The following is a 17,500-nucleotide window of genomic DNA, read 5'->3' as shown; positions in this document are numbered from 1 at the left end:
GCCACTGACGGCGGCAGAAGATGACAGCGCCGCACCGTCAATGGCGATGTGTAGGCGCGCCGCCCACATTTCCCCAACCTGCGTTGACGATTTGAGGAGGTGGCCCTCCCACATTAGGTGGCGCTCCAGCACCCCGATCTCACGCTGCACCTCATCCATGCCTGCACCGTCGCAGGCTGGCCCTATCTTCTTCAGCGCCAGGAGACGGGACCGACGGAGGGTCGGACCCATCCATCGGCAAGATGGAATGCCGAGGCCCCCCTGGGCAACAGGAGCGTGGAAGTATCCCAGGGGGGTGTCCGCCGGAAGGCGGAACCATCTCCTGACGGCGGCCCGGATGGTGACGTCGGCCGACTTCAATGCACCCACCCGGGTGCGGCTGAGGGCCAGCCCGTGGTACAGGCCAGGGAGAAGTACGTTGGTGAGAGCGTGGAGGCGCTGTTGCGGCTTCAGCGGAGCTCGGGAGATGACGTCAAGCTGCTCCACCAGGTGGCGACGTGGATTGAAGACGCAGCGACCCGCCGTGGAAAATTGCAGCCCCAGGTACCGGAAGGTTTCACCCACACGCAGGGCAGGCATGGTGGTATTGCCTGCTGTGAAGGTGACATTGCTGTCCACCTTCACCTTCTTCTCGCGCCCTGACGCGACTAAGGCGAGGGTGAAACACTTCCGGGCGTTGATCTGCAGCCCCAGGTGGGCGAGGGCTGCGGTAGCTGCGTCGATGAGGGACTGCAAGCCCCTCGGGGTCGCTGCAAACAGCAAGACGTCATCTGCAAAGGCCGCAGCGTTGACTCTGCGACCGAGGATCCGAGCTCCGATGTGGGAGGGCAGTTGGCCTAAAACGTAGTCCACCGCAAAGTTGAACAGGAGGGGGGAGAGGGGATCGCCCTGGCGAACGCCCCGTGCTGGCTGCACAGACACGCCCACGCCGGCGCCGTCCGCTATCACTGTCGTGCTGCCCTCGTAGCACCGCTCGACGTACTCGACAAAGCAATCCGGTAGGCCATGCGCCTTCAGCACAGGGCGAAGGGCAGCATGATCCACCGAATCGAATGCCTTCGAAACGTCGATCGATGCCACAAAGACAGAGCGGCAGGAGCGAACTGCGTCGGTGAGAGCAGTGTCCAAGATGAAAGTATTTTCCAACATCCCATCCCGAGGGATGAATGCCCGCTGACGTTCGTCCACAGCACAAGCGCGCATCAGGCGTGACGCGAGAACCTTGTGAAAGGTCCGCGCCAACACCGAGCAGACCGTAATGGGGCGAAAGTCAGCGGGGGATGTTGGTGCAGCCGTTTTCGGGAGAAGGGACGTCCGCGCGCGAAGCAGGCGTTCCGGGAGGGCGCGGGCCAGAAGGAAGAGATTCATCACTTTCACCAGGACTTCGTGCGGCAGGCGCCGCAACTCCGCTGGGGTAAGGCCGTCCGGCCCGGCCGCTGATCCCCTGGGCGGCAACGCGGCGGCGACCTCCTCATGTGTGACCGGCCCCCATAGGCACTCAAGAGCGACAGGCTCCGAGTGCGGGAGGAGGCGGTCACGAATGAAGCCCGCGGTGGAGACGGGCTTCTTTGTGAAGAGGTCCGCCCAGAAGTCCAGCAGACCAGGGATGGCAGGTGGCGGCTGGAGCAGGGTGCCATCCAAGAGGCCGCGCACGCAACGCGCACGCGACCGTCGGAAGGCATCCTGCGTTCTCGCGTACTCCCAGCGGCGCCGCTTGCGCTTCTGCGTCGGCGGCGCAGCAGGCGGCCGCTTCGATGGTTGGCGCGGCCGCTGTGTCCTGGTGATCGATCTCTCCCCTCTGGACCCGACCGACGCAAGGGCATCCGGGAGCATGCCCAGGATGACATCGGGCGGCGTGCCCCGCCCCAGACCTATGACACGATCCAGGGCAGAGAAACGCTGGGCGGAAGCGGGTAGCCCCGCCAGATGCTCCCAGATGGCGGCGTCAGTCGGCCCCTCCGGCGGCGGCCCGGTGGTGTCGGCCGCGAAGTCCTCGGCTGCGTCGACGGGCGGCGCAGCGGCCTCGCCCGCGTCTGGCAGCGGGCTCGCTGCTCCCCGGCGGGACGCCGGCTCTTCCCCCCGACCGATCTCAAGCGCCTCCATGAATTGGCGGACAAGCTGCTTGTGGGCAGCTTGCCGCCGACGGCACTTGATTGCCTCAAGCGTTCGGTCGGGGAACATCCTGATGAGCTCTTGATTTACAAAGAAGAACCGGGCGTCCCTCTCGAGGAACAGTTCGGCCTCCACCTTGGCGAGCGACAGGACTTCTTCCTCCGTCCACCTCGCGCGATGCCTCTCCGTGACGATCTCCGCGTTGGCGGCCGCAAGGTGTTGGCGGCGGCGATGGACCCCGAGACCGTTCTTGGTGGTGAAGCTGCGGTGGCACTCACTACAGGCGTATACAGCTGCAAAAGTTACAAGATTTTCGGCACGGCCGGTTGGCCGGCTAGGTGCTGGGGGAGTTGGGGTGGCACCTTCAGCGGAAGGGCCACCACTTTTTCTCTGAATACTGCCCCCAACTAAAAAAGGGATAGTGCGAGGGGGGGCTGGTAACCCCCCCAAGCCCCTGGTGCGGTCTTCCACTCTGCGAAAATCAGCGGGCCCACGAGAAGGGGAGAAGACCGCAGGAGAGGAGAGGCTAAGAGGGCTAGGCCCATGTATTGCGCATCACTCTCCCTGTAACCATAACCCAAGGAAGGCACCTCGCAGCAGCAGCACGACTACATCAAGACCGCACTTCGAAAAGCCAAGTCCGGATGCAGCCACACCGCCACCACTTGGCCACCTTAAGAGAGTCATAGTTACTCCCGCCGTTTACCCGCGCTTGCTTGAATTTCTTCACGTTGACATTCAGAGCACTGGGCAGAAATCACATTGCGTCAACACCCGCTAGGGCCATCGCAATGCTTTGTTTTAATTAGACAGTCGGATTCCCCCAGTCCGTGCCAGTTCTGAGTTGATCGTTGAATGGCGGCCGAAGAGAATCCGCGCACCCGCGCGCCCCCGGAGGAGCACGCTAAGGCGGACGCGGCCTCGCAGCAAGGAAGATCCGTGGGAGGCCAAGGCACGGGACCGAGCTCGGATCCTGCACGCAGGTTGAAGCACCGGGGCGCGAACGCCGCGCAGGCGCGCGCATCCTGCACCGCCGGCCAGCACGAGGCCGACCAACGGCGAGAGCAGACCACGCCCGCGCTAAACGCCCGCACTTACCGGCACCCCTACGGCACTCACCTCGCCCAGGCCCGGCACGTTAGCGCTGACCCACTTCCCGACCAAGCCCGACACGCCCCGATCCTCAGAGCCAATCCTTATCCCGAAGTTACGGATCCAATTTGCCGACTTCCCTTACCTACATTATTCTATCGACTAGAGGCTCTTCACCTTGGAGACCTGCTGCGGATATGGGTACGAACCGGCGCGACACCTCCACGTGGCCCTCTCCCGGATTTTCAAGGTCCGAGGGGAAGATCGGGACACCGCCGCAACTGCGGTGCTCTTCGCGTTCCAAACCCTATCTCCCTGCTAGAGGATTCCAGGGAACTCGAACGCTCATGCAGAAAAGAAAACTCTTCCCCGATCTCCCGACGGCGTCTCCGGGTCCTTTTGGGTTACCCCGACGAGCATCTCTAAAAGAGGGGCCCGACTTGTATCGGTTCCGCTGCCGGGTTCCGGAATAGGAACCGGATTCCCTTTCGCCCAACGGGGGCCAGCACAAAGTGCATCATGCTATGACGGCCCCCATCAACATCGGATTTCTCCTAGGGCTTAGGATCGACTGACTCGTGTGCAACGGCTGTTCACACGAAACCCTTCTCCGCGTCAGCCCTCCAGGGCCTCGCTGGAGTATTTGCTACTACCACCAAGATCTGCACCGACGGCGGCTCCAGGCAGGCTCACGCCCAGACCCTTCTGCGCCCACCGCCGCGACCCTCCTACTCGTCAGGGCTTCGCGGCCGGCCGCAAGGACCGGCCATGACTGCCAGACTGACGGCCGAGTATAGGCACGACGCTTCAGCGCCATCCATTTTCAGGGCTAGTTGCTTCGGCAGGTGAGTTGTTACACACTCCTTAGCGGATTCCGACTTCCATGGCCACCGTCCTGCTGTCTTAAGCAACCAACGCCTTTCATGGTTTCCCATGAGCGTCGATTCGGGCGCCTTAACTCGGCGTTTGGTTCATCCCACAGCGCCAGTTCTGCTTACCAAAAGTGGCCCACTTGGCACTCCGATCCGAGTCGTTTGCTCGCGGCTTCAGCATATCAAGCAAGCCGGAGATCTCACCCATTTAAAGTTTGAGAATAGGTTGAGGTCGTTTCGGCCCCAAGGCCTCTAATCATTCGCTTTACCGGATGAGACTCGTACGAGCACCAGCTATCCTGAGGGAAACTTCGGAGGGAACCAGCTACTAGATGGTTCGATTAGTCTTTCGCCCCTATACCCAGCTCCGACGATCGATTTGCACGTCAGAATCGCTACGGACCTCCATCAGGGTTTCCCCTGACTTCGTCCTGGCCAGGCATAGTTCACCATCTTTCGGGTCCCAACGTGTACGCTCTAGGTGCGCCTCACCTCGCAATGAGGACGAGACGCCCCGGGAGTGCGGAGGCCGCCGCCCCGTGAAGGGCGGGGAAGCCCCATCCTCCCTCGGCCCGCGCAAGGCGAGACCTTCACTTTCATTACGCCTTTAGGTTTCGTACAGCCCAATGACTCGCGCACATGTTAGACTCCTTGGTCCGTGTTTCAAGACGGGTCGTGAAATTGTCCAAAGCTGAAGCGCCGCTGACGGGAGCGATTATTCCGCCCGAGAGCATCCCGAGCCAACAGCGGCGCGGGTCCGGGGCCGGGCCAGGTAGGTCCGTCATCCGGGAAGAACCGCGCGCGCTTGCCGGGAGCCCGAGCGCCCAAAGGGGCGAATCGACTCCTCCAGATATACCGCCGGGCAGCCAGCCAGGACACCGGGGCTCTGCCCAACAGACGCGAACCGAGGCCCGCGGAAGGACAGGCTGCGCACCCGGGCCGTAGGCCGGCACCCAGCGGGTCGCGACGTCCTACTAGGGGAGAAGTGCGGCCCACCGCACACCGGAACGGCCCCACCCCGCGGCGAGTGGAAAGGCAACCGGACACGACCCCGCCGCGGATTGCTCCGCGCGGGCGGCCGGCCCCATCTGCCGAGGGCGGAGGCCAGTGGCCGGATGGGCGTGAATCTCACCCGTTCGACCTTTCGGACTTCTCACGTTTACCCCAGAACGGTTTCACGTACTTTTGAACTCTCTCTTCAAAGTTCTTTTCAACTTTCCCTCACGGTACTTGTTCGCTATCGGTCTCGTGGTCATATTTAGTCTCAGATGGAGTTTACCACCCACTTGGAGCTGCACTCTCAAGCAACCCGACTCGAAGGAGAGGTCCCGCCGACGCTCGCACCGGCCGCTACGGGCCTGGCACCCTCTACGGGCCGTGGCCTCATTCAAGTTGGACTTGGGCTCGGCGCGAGGCGTCGGGGTAGTGGACCCTCCCAAACACCACATGCCACGACAGGCGGCAGCCTGCGGGGTTCGGTGCTGGACTCTTCCCTGTTCGCTCGCCGCTACTGGGGGAATCCTTGTTAGTTTCTTTTCCTCCGCTTAGTAATATGCTTAAATTCAGCGGGTAGTCTCGCCTGCTCTGAGGTCGTTGTACGAGGTGTCGCACGCCACACCGCCAGCCGGCTGTGCACGCTACCGAGTAAGTACCGGTATGCGAACCGCCAGGCGACGGGCGCGCATCGCACGTTTAAGGAGACGCGGCCGGCCCCACAGGCGGCCACGACACTCCCAGGTCTGCGAAGCGGGGCAAACGCCGCGCGCTTCAGTATACGTAGCCGACCCTCAGCCAGACGTGGCCCGGGAACGGAATCCATGGACCGCAATGTGCGTTCGAAACGTCGATGTTCATGTGTCCTGCAGTTCACATGTCGACGCGCAATTTGCTGCGTTCTTCATCGACCCACGAGCCGAGTGATCCACCGTCCTGGGTGATCTTTTCGTAGTTTCCACTATCTCTTTCAAGACAGTTGCATAGGCGGGACTGAGGCGTGTGGCGGCCCCTGTTCCAGCGTTCAGTGTCCAACGGCCTCACGGCCGATGGGCGTCGTACGGCTCCACACCGGAGCGGACAGGCACTCGGGCGAAAGTCATTCAAAACCGGCGCCAGGCGCCAGGTGCCGCAGGCCAGCCGCTCCAGCGCTTCAGCGCTCGTACCACACAACATTGCCGTTAGTTTTGAGACGAACGCGTGGTTCCGCACGCGGCGCACAGCTACTGCGAGCCGTACAGGTAGCGTGTTGCGCGACACGACACGCACATCGAAAGACATGCAGTCTAGTCGGTAATGATCCTTCCGCAGGTTCACCTACGGAAACCTTGTTACGACTTTTACTTCCTCTAAATGATCAAGTTTGGTCATCTTTCCGGTAGCATCGGCAACGACAGAGTCAATGCCGCGTACCAGTCCGAAGACCTCACTAAATCATTCAATCGGTAGTAGCGACGGGCGGTGTGTACAAAGGGCAGGGACGTAATCAACGCGAGCTTATGACTCGCGCTTACTGGGAATTCCTCGTTCATGGGGAACAATTGCAAGCCCCAATCCCTAGCACGAAGGAGGTTCAGCGGGTTACCCCGACCTTTCGGCCTAGGAAGACACGCTGATTCCTTCAGTGTAGCGCGCGTGCGGCCCAGAACATCTAAGGGCATCACAGACCTGTTTTTGCTCAATCTCGTGCGGCTAGAAGCCGCCTGTCCCTCTAAGAAGAAAAGTAATCGCTGACAGCACGAAGGATGTCACGCGACTAGTTAGCAGGCTAGAGTCTCGTTCGTTATCGGAATTAACCAGACAAATCGCTCCACCAACTAAGAACGGCCATGCACCACCACCCACCGAATCAAGAAAGAGCTATCAATCTGTCAATCCTTCCGGTGTCCGGGCCTGGTGAGGTTTCCCGTGTTGAGTCAAATTAAGCCGCAGGCTCCACTCCTGGTGGTGCCCTTCCGTCAATTCCTTTAAGTTTCAGCTTTGCAACCATACTTCCCCCGGAACCCAAAAGCTTTGGTTTCCCGGAGGCTGCCCGCCGAGTCATCGGAGGAACTGCGGCGGATCGCTGGCTGGCATCGTTTATGGTTAGAACTAGGGCGGTATCTGATCGCCTTCGAACCTCTAACTTTCGTTCTTGATTAATGAAAACATACTTGGCAAATGCTTTCGCTTCTGTTCGTCTTGCGACGATCCAAGAATTTCACCTCTAACGTCGCAATACGAATGCCCCCGCCTGTCCCTATTAATCATTACCTCGGGTTCCGAAAACCAACAAAATAGAACCGAGGTCCTATTCCATTATTCCATGCACACAGTATTCAGGCGGGCTTGCCTGCTTTAAGCACTCTAATTTGTTCAAAGTAAACGTGCCGGCCCACCGAGACACTCAATAAAGAGCACCCTGGTAGGATTTCAACGGGGTCCGCCTCGGGACGCACGAGCACGCACGAGGCGGTCGCACGCCTTCGGCTCGCCCCACCGGCAGGACGTCCCACGATACATGCCAGTTAAACACCGACGGGCGGTGAACCAACAGCGTGGGACACAAATCCAACTACGAGCTTTTTAACCGCAACAACTTTAATATACGCTATTGGAGCTGGAATTACCGCGGCTGCTGGCACCAGACTTGCCCTCCAATAGATACTCGTTAAAGGATTTAAAGTGTACTCATTCCGATTACGGGGCCTCGGATGAGTCCCGTATCGTTATTTTTCGTCACTACCTCCCCGTGCCGGGAGTGGGTAATTTGCGCGCCTGCTGCCTTCCTTGGATGTGGTAGCCGTTTCTCAGGCTCCCTCTCCGGAATCGAACCCTGATTCCCCGTTACCCGTTACAACCATGGTAGGCGCAGAACCTACCATCGACAGTTGATAAGGCAGACATTTGAAAGATGCGTCGCCGGTACGAGGACCGTGCGATCAGCCCTAAGTTATTCAGAGTCACCAAGGCAAACGGACCGGACGAGCCGACCGATTGGTTTTGATCTAATAAAAGCGTCCCTTCCATCTCTGGTCGGGACTCTGTTTGCATGTATTAGCTCTAGAATTACCACAGTTATCCAAGTAACGTGGGTACGATCTAAGGAACCATAACTGATTTAATGAGCCATTCGCGGTTTCACCTTAATGCGGCTTGTACTGAGACATGCATGGCTTAATCTTTGAGACAAGCATATGACTACTGGCAGGATCAACCAGGGAGCTGCGTCAACTAGAGCTGAGCAGCCGGCCGCCCGGGAGTGTGTCCCGGGGGCCCGCGCGAACACGCAAGCGTCCGCTCAATTATTCTGCAAACAGGAGGAGGCTGAGCTCCCCTGCACAACACACCTCGAAACCCTCTCAGGTCCCGGCGGCGCGCAGCGCCGTCCTAAGTACTTGGTCGGGTTCGAGAGAGGCGCAATCGCCCGGAGTTAGGCGAGTAGACGCTTTAGGTGCGACCACCCGTGCTCCCAACTGAGCTTGCCGCTGCCGACAGAGGCCCGGGAGCGTGCTGTCGTGGCATTGCCGGCGGGAGACAACACGCGCCACCTACGGTGACCGGCAGCTCCAACGCCAGCGCCACAGAAGGACAAAAGCCCTACTTGGGTGCCGAAGCGAACTCTCCCAGCACAGCGCACGCGCCAACACGTCCGCACAGCTGCGATACAAACCACCTGCGAGAACCGCTGGGGCGACCGAGCAGCAGACGGCGTCGCGGCGCCGAGCGCCGGGCGGCGGCGCATCCTCAGCGCACAAAGTCCTCAATCGGACCAGCACACTGCAGATGGCCACCGCGCTTCGCACCGGGCCCGCGAGGACCTACTTTGGCCGCAAGGCGCCGCGAGCAGGGGGCGCCGGCGCGCAGCTGCGCCGCCTGCCGCGTCCGTCGGCCGGCGCGCCTGCCACCGGCCGCCCCCACCAGCCGGCTGTAGCGCGTGCGCCCACGCACCGCGCTGCCAGCACGCCGGGCGGCCCCCCCTCACCGGCCGGGGACGGTCCCACCCAGCCACCGCCGCGTATCGCCTCACACCCAGATCCCCTTTCACGTTCGTGGGCATGGTGGGTCCCCTTTCACGTTCGTGGGCATGGTGGGTATCCCTGAAACAACCGGTTAATAGCTCGACCGATCGTCGCCAACACTGATTCACCTCTAGCGAGAACAACCGCACCACAACGGGTTACCGGTTGTTCATTTGCGTAACGTCACCAGCAAACGTACACGTCCATCGCCATTTGCAACGAGTATTGCATGCCTGTGTCAGGTGTCACAACACACTACGTCTGCCCACATAGACGCAACAACATGTGCACGCCTAGAGAACACGTGGAAGGTAGACCCCGTACGTATGCGGTGTCCATTGCGCGAACGACTGTCAGCCCGCCTCTGCAGCATGTCGCAGATGTGGAACGCGGTGCAACATGCTATCACGGTGTGTGAGAAGAGACGACTACGTCCGAATACACGCTCCACTACATCAACAGACTGCTCATGCTGATCGCCATCCAGGGCGTCCGTTCCTCCCACACGTCTGTATGGCGTACCACACTGCAATCCAGCTCTTATAGGGAGACGACACGTAGCTGCGTGCACAATATTTGGACTGTATGGTCCGCCGTTGCTAGGCGCTGTCGTCATACGGTCACATGGGCCACGATGTATCATTCAGTACATACGGAGCAATGTGCAGTACAGTTTGTGGGTTTTGCGTACATCGGCGGACAGGTGACAGGCCGTACCACAACGTAGGCTGAGTACGTCGGCATGCGAAGGGCATTGAACATGCAAACTTCTCACCGACCAGCTTGCGAAGGCAGGGGGGAAGGGGGGGGGGCATGTACGTCCTGCTGCTATCCACACTACAGTGTATAGCAGGAGCATGTGGAAAGTCAGCAACACCTGCAAGGTGTTTAACATGACGCGATACACAGGGGACCGGGCAGTGCGAGTAGCGAACTATATTGCGAGGGTTGCGGTTAGGCAACACTACACTACTTTAACGGGTTGCATAACAATTACAGAGCAGGTTCAGCGACAACGTGCGTCAGGTTAAGGCGCAATATAGTTTAGGTTACGGCGCACTTTAGGTTAGGTTAAGGCACATTATAGGTTAGGTTAAGGCACAACATGGGTTACGTTAAGGCACAACATGGGTTACGTTAAGGCACAACATGGGTTAGGTTAAGGCACAACATGGGTTAGGTTAAGGCACAACATGGGTTAGGTTAAGGCACAACATGGGTTAGGTTAAGGCACAACATGGGTTAGGTTAAGGCACAACATGGGTTAGGTTAAGGCACAACATGGGTTAGGTTAAGGCACAACATGGGTTAGGTTAAGGCACAACATGGGTTAGGTTAAGGCACAACATGGGTTAGGTTAAGGCACAACATGGGTTAGGTTAAGGCACAACATGGGTTAGGTTAAGGCACAACATGGGTTAGGTTAAGGCACAACATGGGTTAGGTTAAGGCACAACATGGGTTAGGTTAAGGCACAACATGGGTTAGGTTAAGGCACAACATGGGTTAGGTTAAGGCACAACATGGGTTAGGTTAAGGCACAACATGGGTTAGGTTAAGGCACAACATGGGTTAGGTTAAGGCACAACATGGGTTAGGTTAAGGCACAACATGGGTTAGGTTAAGGCACAACATGGGTTAGGTTAAGGCACAACATGGGTTAGGTTAAGGCACAACATGGGTTAGGTTAAGGCACAACATGGGTTAGGTTAAGGCACAACATGGGTTAGGTTAAGGCACAACATGGGTTAGGTTAAGGCACAACATGGGTTAGGTTAAGGCACAACATGGGTTAGGTTAAGGCACAACATGGGTTACGTTACGGCACAACATGGGTTACGTTACGGCACAACATGGGTTACGTTACGGCACAACATGGGTTACGTTACGGCACAACATGGGTTACGTTACGGCACAACATGGGTTACGTTACGGCACAACATGGGTTACGTTACGGCACAACATGGGTTACGTTACGGCACAAATTAGGTTAGGTTACGGCACAAATTAGGTTAGGTTAAGGCACAAATTAGGTTAGGTTAAGGCACAAATTAGGTTAGGTTAAGGCACAAATTAGGTTAGGTTAAGGCACAAATTAGGTTAGGTTAAGGCACAAATTAGGTTAGGTTAAGGCACAAATTAGGTTAGGTTAAGGCACGATATAGGTTAGGTTAAGGCACGATATAGGTTAGGTTAAGGCACGATATAGGTTAGGTTAAGGCACGATATAGGTTAGGTTAAGGCACGATATAGGTTAGGTTAAGGCACGATATAGGTTAGGTTAAGGCACGATATAGGTTAGGTTAAGGCACGATATAGGTTAGGTTAAGGTACGATATAGGTTAGGTTAAGGTACGATATAGGTTAGGTTAAGGTACGATATAGGTTAGGTTAAGGTACGATATAGGTTAGGTTAAGGTACGATATAGGTTAGGTTAAGGTACGATATAGGTTAGGTTAAGGTACGATATAGGTTAGGTTAAGGTACGATATAGGTTAGGTTAAGGTACGATATAGGTTAGGTTAAGGTACGATATAGGTTAGGTTAAGGTACGATATAGCGTAGGTTCAGATACACATTGTTGTAGGGAAAGGTGTATTGGGGGGGGGGCGGCAGGTTCGTTGATAGTGATTATCGTAATTGGATGCCTGCGGTATTATCCGATTTGTCACGTCAGGATGCACTTTTGGCTCATGACAGGCGGCGCTCCGATTCCATGGTTGTGGCAGATCTGTGTCTTTCATTCCTGCCATTGTTTGTGTGCTGTGACAGGAGGCAGTATTGTGATGTTGGGTGCACCACTGTGTAGGACATGTGTGGGTGTTCGTGGCTTAGCTGAGCAATGTGCGGATGTCGGAAGGGTGGGATATTGTGTTTTCTGGGTGGACCTCCCGGTCTGGTAATGATAGTGTGGATTGTGTCATGTGGCGGAGAGGATGCACTGGATGTTCTTCCATGCTGGTGGTTAGATATTGTGTGTGATAAGAGAGTAGTGTGTGATAAGAGTGTCTGGCTGACGTGTGGTTCTCATTGTGTGCAGAGTCTTTCAGCATGTATAGGGACGGTTGTATATATTATCTGTATTCTGATGGCTCTGCATCTATTACTAATCAGTGCCGTGTATACGGTTACTCTAGTTCCAGTCGAAACTGTTCTATCTCTGTACATTAGTGACACTGCGGCTCCACTATGTTGCCGCCCCTGTCGGCCGTTTCCCCCAGTGTATGGCTAATGATTATCAGCAATCAGTCTATTAGTCAATACCGGTAGTGTGACGACGTCAAATGTCCGGGATGGGGGAAGCTACACCCTTCCCGTGGGTCAGGGCCTAGAAAGACTCTTCCCACGCAGGAGACTCGGACTGTCGTTACTCTTCCGAGACATATATGTGCCCAGCGTTTTTTTGCGGCTGCGAGTGCAACGCCAGGAGGCTCGGACTGTCGTTACTCTTCCGAGATATATATTTGCCCAGCGTTTTTTGCGACTGCGAGTGCAACGCCCACGGGTGCCGACATGGATGGGGCGCTTCCTAGCTGATGGCTCAGCATGAGAATCCGTACAGTGAGCAATGCGATCGCGTCTGTAGCTTGTACGTGGTACAGCTCGCAGCTCATGAATAGGGACAGCGGGAATGTCGCATATTGGAAATATCTCTTTTTTTTTTTTTTTTTTACTTTATTGTCATTTTAATGCCTATACAATAAGCAGGCTGGCAGCAGCACAATACGCTGCTCTTCAGCCAAATGAGACAGAAGCACAAAAAACAGGAGAAAAACAGAAAAGTCACAAAATGGTGGGCGATAAAATAGGAGACACAGAGAGACAAACACGGAGCCGTTCACACTTGACGATAAACCACACTGCAAACTGTTGAGACGACGCACAGACACTGAAGAAGACGATGGCACTGGTGAACAACGGAGCATGACGGGAAACACTGAACACGAAACATGACGGCACACACAAGACACTGATGGCGGCGATCGCCGGCGCGCGAAAGTCCACGTAGCGTGTGCGAGTCCGGGGACCTGCCAAGAGTGGAACACGGGGGAGGTGGGGGGAGAGGGGAGAAAAGGATGCCAACGGCGGGGGAGACGGGGGCAAGAGGGAGAGGGACAGGGGAGGGGAGGCCCGGGGGAGAAGGGGAGAGAAAAGGAGGAGGGAGGGAAAAAGGGAGAGAAGGGAGGGAGGGTGCCCGGAGGAGCAAGCACGGGAGGAGGGCGGGAGGATCAAAGTTGGTAGGAGGGGTAGATGGAGGGGAGGAGGGCATCATCAGGTAGGGGGAGCTGGCGGAAGCCACCTTGGGAGAGGGTAAGGAGGGTGGAGAGATGGAGACCAGGTGGGACATGAGAGTACAGGCGCGGCAGCGGGCGGGGGTGGGAGAGGATCGGGGAGACGAGCGGGTGGGGAGGATCGAGTTTACGGGAGGTGTAGAGGATTCGTATCCTTTCGAGGAAGAGGAGGAGGTGAGGGAAGGAGATAAGATCATACAGGATCCGCGTGGGGGAGGGGAGACGGATGCGATAGGCAAGGCGGAGAGCATGGCGTTCAAGGATTTGGAGGGATTTATAAAAGGAAGGGGGGGCGGAAATCCAGGCGGGATGGGCGTAACAGAGGATAGGGCGGATGAGGGACTTATAGGTGTGTAGGATGGTGGAGGGGTCCAGACCCCACGTACGGCCGGAAAGGAGCTTGAGGAGACGGAGTCGGGAACGTGCCTTGGCTTGGAGTGTCTGGAGATGGGGAGTCCAGGAGAGGCGACGGTCGAGGGTGACGCCAAGGTACTTAAGGGTGGGGGTGAGAGCGATAGGACGGCCATAAACGGTGAGATAGAAATCAAGGAGGCGGAAGGAAGGGGTGGTTTTGCCTACAATGATCGCCTGGGTTTTGGAGGGATTGACCTTAAGCAACCACTGGTTGCACCAAGCAGTGAAGCGGTCAAGATGGGATTGGAGAAGGCGTTGGGAGCGTTGTAGGGTGGGGGCAAGAGCAAGGAAGGCAGTGTCATCGGCAAACTGGAGAAGGTGGACGGGGGGTGACGGCGGCGGCATGTCCGCCGTGTACAAAAGGTACAGAAGGGGGGAGAGGACGGAGCCTTGGGGCACACCGGCGGAGGGAAAAAAAGTGTAGGAATCTGTGTTATGGATGGTGACATAGGAAGGACGGCGGGAGAGAAAGGAACCGATCAGACGGACGTAGTTAATGGGAAGGGCAAAGGTTTGGAGCTTGAAGAGGAGACCGGAATGCCAGACACGGTCATAAGCGCGTTCGAGGTCAAGGGAGAGGAAGATGGCGGAGCGACGGGAATTAAGCTGTTCGGAGAGGAGATGAGTGAGGTGAAGGAGAAGATCGTCGGAAGAGAAGGATGGCCGAAAGCCACACTGGGTGACGGGAAGGAGGCGGTGCTGGCGGAGATGCTGATGGATGCGGCGGGTGAGGATAGATTCCAGGACCTTGCTGAAGACCGAGGTAAGGCTGATAGGACGGTAAGAGGAGACGGCGGACGGCGGTTTGCTAGGTTTAAGGAACATGAGGATGCGGGAGGTTTTCCACAGGTCGGGGTAGTAACCGGTGGACAGGACTACATTGTAGAGCCTGGCCAGGGTGGAGAGGAAAGAGACAGGAGCTTCACGAAGGTGACGGTAGGTGGCACGATCGTGACCAGGAGCGGTGTTGCGTTTGGTGCGGAGTGTATCAATGAGATCCTGCGTAGTGATAGGGGTATTGAGTTCCGTGTGTGTAATGTTGTCCAAGTACTGGAAACCAGGAGCGAGGGGAGGGACAGAGGTGTCAGTTCGATCGCGGATATCCGGGAAGAGGGAGTAATCGAACTGAGGATCATCGGGGATGGAGAAAACATCGGAGAGGTAGGAGGCAAAGTGATTGGCCTTACTAAGGGCGTCAGGGAAGGGGTGGTCATCGTGGAGAAGAGGATAGTAGGGGGAGGGTTTAGTTCCGGTAAGGCGACGGAAGGCCGACCAGAACTTGGACGAGTTGATTGGTAGGGTTTCATTCAAACGGGTGCATGTCTGTCGCCAGTCCCGGCGTTTCTTAGCCGCGAGCAAATTACGAACGTGTCGCTGGAGTTGCCGGTGGCGTCGTAGTGTGTCCGGGTCACGCGTGCGGAGGAAGGCACGGTAGAGACGACGGGATTCACGGAGGAGGAGAACGGCCTGCGGGGGTAAGGTAGGACGGTGAGGGTGGATGGCGACAGTAGGAACGTGGGCCTCCACGGCCTCAGACAAGGTCTGCTGGAGAAAGGAGGCGGCATGGGAGACATCGTCAGGGTGGTGGTAAGTGAGAGGGTGGCTATCGACCTGGGTGGAGAGGGTATCCCGGTAGGCATTCCAGTCGGCTCGGGAATAATCGTGGACATACTTAGGGGGAGGATCAGTACGAGGGTCGGGGCGAGGGCGACGACCGTCCGATACGGTGAGGAGGACAGGGAGATGGTCGCTACCAATAGGTTCCAGGACATCCACCGTTATGCGGCCAAGGAGGTTGGGGGAGGAGAGGATAACATCAGGAGTGGAGTTGGATTCGGGACGGGTGTGCTGGGGGATGGGAATGAGGTCGCCTTGAAGGGAGGAGAGGAACCGATGCCACCGCCGTAACTGGGCGGCGGAACGACTATGGATGTTGAGGTCGGCGGCGATCACGTAGGAGGAGAAGGTACGGTCAATGTGGGAGAGGAAGTCGAAGGGAAGAGGGGCGTTAGGGCGGACATAGATGGTGGCGCAGGTAATGGTAAGGCCAGGGAAGAAGAGACTAAGGATCAGGTGTTCGGTGGGGTCGGGAAGGAGAGGTTGGAGCCGAACGGGGAGCTGGCGGTGGTGGCCAATGGCAACTCCGCCACGCGCAACTGGGAGGGGATTATCGGAGCGGTGGAGGAGATAGGGGGAGGTGTGGACGGAGTGGTGGGGTTGGAGGAAGGTTTCATTGAGGAGGAAGGCATCCACACGGTGGGTAGCAAGGGTGTGCAGGAAAAGGTTCTTGTTGGCGGGAAGGGAGCGGATATTGTTGAAAAGGATACGATGCTGTCGTGCCATGATAAGGATTTAGACGAGGGTGTCAAGGCGGGAGAAGGTGAAATGGGCCTGGTTATTGGAATAGGTGGCGTACATTTGAAGGTGGAATATGGAACGGGCGGCGAGGGAGATCTGTTGGAGGGTGTGGGGGCGCTGAAAGGGATGGACGTTTTGGAGGACAATGGTGAGGAACCTGATGATGTCCTCAGCAGTGGGAGGGGGACGAAGGGAATTGCCAGGAGGGGTGGGGGCGTCCAGGGGACGGACAGGGACGGTGAGCTCAGGGGTGGTGGGAGGGGGCCGGGCTTTACACTTTTGGGAGTAGGTAGGGTGGGGGAGGCTGCAGGTATTACAGGAGGGAGGGGATTGGAGGTTGGGGCACTGCCGGAGGAAGTGCGCTTGGCGACAATGCGGGCATGTGGGGGCCTCGCGGCACTCGGCTGTTGTGTGTGCATTATAGCGCAGACATCTCTGGCAGCGCAGGGATTGAGGGGGGGAACGGGAGGGGTCGACTTTGTACCGCTGATTGAAGAGGAGGGCACCCTCCTTCAGGAGACGGTCAATGGAGGGGGCGTCCTCAGAGAACACCCGCATAAGGCGGGTGGGGCCGGTCGCGTTAAAAATGCGGCGGACTGCCCGCACCTCCAGGGTGGGATGGGCCTTCAGCTCCGCCAACACCTCCTCCTCCGTGATCGACGGACTAAGCCGAGTGATCACGGCGGTGAGGGTCGGCGGGCGACGCGGGGGTTGGGGTTGGCGGGTAGGAGATGGGGAGGGAGCAGGGGTGAGGGAGGCGTTAGGGCCAAAACGGGTGATGGGGAGGCGGGAGAGGATGTCAGTATGGAGGGTTGGGCTGGGGGAGGAGATGAGAACGGAATCCCGTCTGGGAGTAAGGAGAGAGATGGGGGCGCCAGGGAAATGTTGGCGGAGGAGGAGGGAGAGATTCCGGGCCTCGAGGAATGAAGGATCGGGACGGGACAGGAGATATTTGTAGAGACCGGGTGGGGAGGAGGAGGAGGAGGAGGAGGAGGAGGAGGAGGGAGCGGGGCCTGGTGGGGAGACGTCCATGGCATTTTGGGGTGGGGATGGGGGGCGGGGTGGAGCCTTTTTATGAGCAGAGGGAGTGGGGGCGGCACTAGGGCGTTTGACAGCGGCAGATGGGCGGGTGGTGACAAGAGGGACGGGAACAATGGGGAGGTGGTGGGAAGGGGCAGGTCCCGGCACGGATGCAGCAGGCGGCGCCGGAGGTAATGACTGTGATGGTGCAGGCGAAGGTGGCAGTGACGGCGACGGTGAAGGCGACGAAGATGGCGGTGGTGGTGGTGGCGGCGGTGACGGCGATGGCGACGGGGAGAGCTGGGCGTGGGCAGTGGCCCGACGGGCCACCACCCGAGCCGGGGC

General features: G+C 57.9%; 2 non-coding genes and 1 pseudogene across 2 annotated transcripts; all 3 read right to left on the bottom strand.

Moving 5' to 3' along the window:
- LOC126430388 (large subunit ribosomal RNA) overlaps positions 1-5,669 on the bottom strand; it is a 7,960-nt pseudogene extending 2,291 nt beyond the window's left edge.
- A 188-nt stretch (positions 5,670-5,857) lies between these two features.
- Positions 5,858-6,012, bottom strand: LOC126430358 (5.8S ribosomal RNA). The gene has a single exon (XR_007577112.1). It is a non-coding gene; the product is annotated as a 5.8S ribosomal RNA (ribosomal RNA).
- A 351-nt stretch (positions 6,013-6,363) lies between these two features.
- LOC126430377 (small subunit ribosomal RNA) lies at positions 6,364-8,272 on the bottom strand. Its single transcript, XR_007577130.1, has one exon. It is a non-coding gene; the product is annotated as a small subunit ribosomal RNA (ribosomal RNA).
- Positions 8,273-17,500: the final 9,228 nt, after the last annotated feature.

Source organism: Schistocerca serialis, unplaced genomic scaffold, assembly GCF_023864345.2.
Source record: "Schistocerca serialis cubense isolate TAMUIC-IGC-003099 unplaced genomic scaffold, iqSchSeri2.2 HiC_scaffold_1045, whole genome shotgun sequence".
NCBI lineage: Eukaryota > Metazoa > Arthropoda > Insecta > Orthoptera > Acrididae > Schistocerca > Schistocerca serialis.
This window is presented reverse-complemented; position numbering and strand designations above follow the sequence as displayed.